A 5,798-nucleotide genomic window follows, 5' to 3' on the forward strand; every position below is an offset into this window, starting at 1 on the left:
TTCAAGGTCCATCCACTTAAATGACTAAATCTAATCGTAAACATTAAAGAATTCTCCTTGTAATACTGACTAAAGATAAGAAAAAAGTAGAATAGATTAGATACATGTAAAATTTTACTTCACTACTAACTTGAAAAAACAATTCTGGTTGGAGCTTGATGTTAGACCAAGAGACCAAGAGAAAATAGGAAAAATAAAGTCAGTAAGTGTGATTCATATTAAAGGGGACGATATAAGACAAACGACGTTTCGGCCCTTGGCCATCGTCAGGTGAAACTAAAAGCTGGAGGTGCCTAATGATCCAATTAAGATGGGAAGAAAAAGAAGGTGATCTGACCATGGAATTTACCCAATGGAAACCGTACGGTGCTCTTATTGGCTAAGTAGAAAACGGTAAGGGCTGCCTGAAGCCGGTGATCGTAAAATACTAACGAAAGAGTGAAAATGGAGAGGCTTCGTATGGGAACAAAACAGACAATGGACGTTTCGGGTACAAACCCTTCGTCAGCACAACAATACACAAATAAACGTGGAAAACAAATAAAATATAATGAAAAATAACTTGTATCGTCTGTACTCAATGGTGGTTGCAGTATGAATGAAATGTTAGCGTGGCGTGGGTAGAGGATAGGGTGCCCCAGGGGGGGGGGCGATATAATTGATAAGCAAAGGTCAGCGTCAGGGAACAGAACTTTCCAGACTATAATGGAAGATAAAGGACATATTGGTAGTAGTAGTAGTAGTAGTAGTAGTAGTATGTAGTAGCGGTAGGAGTAGTAGTAGTAGTAGTAGCAGTAGTAGTAGTAGTAGTAGTAGTAGTAGTAGTAGTAGTAGTAGTAGTAGTAGTAGTAGTAATAGTAGTAGCAGTAGTAGTAATAATAGTAGTAGTAGAAAGCTGTAGTGAAACAGTAGGCGGCGGTGGAGGGGGCGACAAAGTTCAGGATCCCATTAAGAGGAATACACTCAAATGCTTACAAAACATTATAACAGTACGTAAGAGAGAGATGATTTACAAGCGAAAAATATCATATCCCAAAACATTTGATAAAAACGCCTTACCACAGAGTATTCGTGAAATAGAATCTCTGTCTATTTTGAAACGTTCGCTTAAAACATACCTTTTTCGTCTTCAGTAGATGGTATGAGAAGCAAGATAGGTCTGTCTGTTTTGTGTTATGTGCTGTGTGTGTGTGTGTGTGTGTGTGTGTGTGTGTGCTTGTGTATGTGAATGAGTACGTTTCAGCCAAAGTAATTTGATTATTTGATTAGTCTGGTGTCTCGGAGTTATAGCGCTATATAATTTTTCAGCATTATGATTATTATTAACTTGAGCTTTTCTACAGAGCAGTATCCACAGAACGTGCTCAAAGCGCTTTACATGGCATCCCTGACCAACAGCAACATATAGGACGAGACAGGACGCCTGTTAGGCGATAATACAATTTTCCCGACAGAGATAACTCTGGTAACACCCAGGTACTCATTTAAACCTGGGTACGGCGAGAGAATGTAAATAAAGAGCGTTTTCCAAGGACTAGACTAAGGGCCGCTCAGAGCGGGACTCCAACCCAGGACGTTCAGATTCGAATGCAAGTGTCATACCACTGGACCACATAGCCACAGAAAACTGTAACTACACTTTTGACTGTTCCTCTCCCAGCCAAGGATTCCGATCGGGGCAAGAAGAAGAAGAAGAAGAAGAAGAAGAAGAAGAAGAAGAAGAAGAAGAAGAAGAAGAAGAAGAGGGAGAGTACTGTGCCTTATTGATATGTTATGACAAGCTTTTCAATAAAATCAAAAACAAAATGGCGGTTTGCTTTAATCTCCTTTATTTTTTCACATGACGACACAACACACAAATATGTTTCATCACGCAGATGATGTCTAGCGTCCGTATGGCATTCTTTCTGTTGAAAAATACAATTGAAAGGAAAAGGATTGAATTGAGGATTAAAATATATAAAATAAAAGGTGTACCCCACATCGTGTGACACCGAAGTATGTCGGGATGATTCTTTGAAGAAATAATGAGTGGAGCAGGCACTTATGTTGATAACAACAAAAAAATGCAGTGAGTAGGAAAGTGCCAGAAGACAATAGAGAATAAAAATTTCGCGGCGGCGATGGGGGCTTGAACCTGCGACCTTACTGGTATGGCAACTCCCCCTGACCGGGGAGATCGTGACTCTACCGTTCCCCGTGGGATTATGGATAGCTCATACGGTAGAGTCACGCTCTCCCCGGCCAGGCGGAGTTGTCGTACCAGTAAGGCCGCGGGTTCAAGCCCCCATCGCCCCCGCGAAAGTTTTATTCTCTATTGTCTTCTGGTATTTTCCTACTCATTTCATTTCTTGATGATTCTATGCAAAAATTTAATTTCACAGTCAATGTATGATGAGACAATGGAAACTGACAAAAACTACGATTTTATTCTGATGCCTCCCGACATAATACCGTCTTGAGGCCATTGGTCACAACTAGTTTGATTTTAAAAAAAAACGAATCTAATGCTCGCCGGTGATAACTAAACATCAACATATTGAAGGTTCGAATCCTGAGATGACTCAGACTCTCAATCATAGCTGGTTGGACATACAGGAACATTTCGAATTCAGACATATTCAAAACAATAGGCTTCAATTCCGTTGTAATGACGCATAGTAACTTAGCAACTGGTTCTAAACTATCAGAACAATGGCGGACGCCCTTATGAAATACTTCTACGACGAGCATAAACGTGTATCCAGAGGAGGAAAACATTATAAATATGATCATGTTTTGACTTTTATAAATTTTGATCACATGCCATGTGAAAAAGTTCTAACCAGCATGACGAATATTGAGTACCGATTATTTTTATTTAGAACCAAGCTGCTCGTTACTGGGTGGACCTGACATCAGACTATTGAATCCTATTCTGATGCATTATAGTCTTTAGTTTTTACTGGCTGGTTCCAAAATACGCGAGGACACAACTGGTAACAAGCCGGAATAGCTTATTCCTCTGTGTTTTACTAGATACTACAATTTATGGGTTTTAAAACAAGCATCACGGCTAAATGGTTGGTTGAATAATAATGTAGACTCTAATATTGTCATGTTACGATTACAAAACCAACGAGAAAATGATATTGCCTTTATCACTGAATCTCTAAAATTGAATTCGTATCAAAGAATCTAACAATATTTCTGCTCTTGTTGACCTAGCAGTGTGTAAATGGCTTAAAAACACATTACAAATTGAGCCTATCCATAAATTATGATTTAAGTAATATTCTCGAGAAGCTTTCATTTTCTAATGGAAGCATTCATTTTCTATTGCTTAATCCTGTTATCGTAAATAAGATTGTTAACTTATGATAGGTATTACATAGAAAGCTAACGATTCATCTTGATATAAACTAACCGAATAGAATTAATAGGTTAAAACGTTTCGAGTGAATTGTGTCTGCAAGTATGATCTCTGTTCGTCTTGCGACATGCTGCTCGTCTAGGGTCATGCAGGCTCCTTTGGTCAAATGGAGATTTAAAAAATAGTAACATTACTTGGTTCCACGACATTTGGCTCCCATGTAACGTCGTGTTATTTCTTACTTATTTGACAGTGACGCTTTTCCTAGTGAGGATCCAATATGTCTCTGACCATTGTCACGAAATGTTGTCATGAATTTTTTCTTAAGTTTATTGTATACGCCGCTCCTAATGTTATTCTTAGTTCGTAATGTCCCTCTATGATGATCATGTCGCATACGTCTTTGTGTTGTTGAGTTCTCTGTGAGAAATATAGGGACTGCTCTTCGTATTGCGTAGGAACGTCTTAGTTGTTTTAGTTTGTGGTCGAAAATATATGTCATAGGCCATGGATTTTCCCCGTGAGTCATTTCTTGGCACACAAAGAGAGACCATTCCCTCAAGTAGTTCTTTTCTTTTAAAATTCTATTTCTTGGTTTTTGTGAAACTTTCATCCTTCCCATTCACCAGTTGGCCGTCCGACGAATCGGACGCATTTTATTCTCTATTCAAAGTTCAGCCGATGCTGTTTTGCAAGAGTCTGATGTCATTTCATTAAAATCAAGTGTGATTTTAATTGTTGGTAGTAGTAGTAGCCTTGTGGTTGGTGGAATTATTCATTTGATTCAATATTCCTGCTTATATTATGAGTATCAATCATAGTGATTTTCTAATTTAATAGTTTGTGCCAAGCACGTGTGGAAGTGACCACGTGTGTTGAGAAGTTTATAGTGTTGTGATATGTGTAAAGGTACTTTAGTTTAAGTATTATTTCTTTTGTTCTTCTATGGTTAATTATATATTGTTTTCTTTCCCATTCTAGTGGGCCTGTTGATTTGGGGCCGAAGCCAAAGAAACTATAATTTAATTAATGAACTCTATCTAACCTGTCGATTTTGGGTCTAAGACATTTCTTCCTTTTGATTTGTGGCCATAGCCAGAACATTTTGATATGAAGCATTATCCTTGGCCGACGCCAACGATATTATACCTATCTATGTAAATTGATCACTTCCGGCCAAAGCCGTGGACTTTATAAGATTATTGTTATTTCAAGAACACTCTTTGAGTTGGACATAAGTCGTGACATTACAGTGAAAGGACGACAAACTGCCTTACTTCGAATTGAGGAAGAAGCCCTGACGTACCTGTGGACGGACAGATCATATTTTTGTTCTATGTGTTCTATAAAGGTAAGAGGCTACACCTTCTTGCAAAATCTGTTTGTGACTTGTATGCATATCTATTCATTGTTTCACGTTCATTGTTACTGTCTGGTGAATTGAGTGACCGTCATTACATGTACGAATGAGAGAGAGGGAGGGAGAGAGAGAGAGAGAGAGAGAGAGAGAGAGAGAGAGAGAGAGAGAGAGAGAGAGAGAGAGAGAGAGAGAGATTTGCATCAATAAATATGAGATAATGAAAATTACTCATCATTCTTTGATTGTTAGTTTGTTGGGCTGGTCAGTTTGTTCGACGTTAGCAACCCTGGGATCGGAGGTTCTGCAGACCACCGACTCACGTATTGCGTTTTGAGAGAACCTGCTATCGACTCAAGCCTAGATAAGGACTTGTGTTTGTCTTACCTTGCCCCCCTCTCCCACCTATCCTCTACTCTCTCTCTCCTTTCTCTTTTTCTCTACCTTCTCTTTCTCTCTCTTTCTCTCTCTATCTATCTCTCTTTCTCTCTCTCTATCTCTCTCTCTCCATTTCAGTGCACTTCAGCAGTACAAAATCTACAATAACTACCATTTAGAGAGAGACTATACCAATATCACCATCTATTCAAAATACACTATTAATAAAATCATTCAATTCCAGACAACGTATCACCAAGCAATAACAATTCCAGACATAAAGTACAATAAGGTCATTTCAAACACTTACTACATATTCCAATGCCATCGCCGCTTGTGTAACGAAAACAATACTCTCCTGGTGGACAAACCTGAAATTATAATTTTGTTTAATAAAGAAGAAAGAATATTTGAATGTTAAAGGAACTAAAAACTAAAATGACAACTTTAAATTTACTCTTCATCTCATTGCTCGCACGTCACACCAGTTTGAGACGAATTGGCACATATTTATTTTATATAATCCAAATACATAAAAAAGTGAAATCTTTATAGGTCAAGGAATTTACCCAATGGAAACCGTACGGTGCTCTTATTGGCTAACCAACCAGCGGCCTCGATGAGAAAAATATCCGCCATTTTGATGTTGGCTGGGAATCGCGTTACTATAGTAAACAAGCGCTGATCGGCCGTTCATGAAAACAAGTTGCT

Source organism: Berghia stephanieae, chromosome 12, assembly GCF_034508935.2.
Source record: "Berghia stephanieae isolate SIO BIC M18660-M18661 chromosome 12, UCSD_Bste_1.3, whole genome shotgun sequence".
NCBI classification, from domain to species: Eukaryota; Metazoa; Mollusca; class Gastropoda; order Nudibranchia; family Aeolidiidae; genus Berghia; species Berghia stephanieae.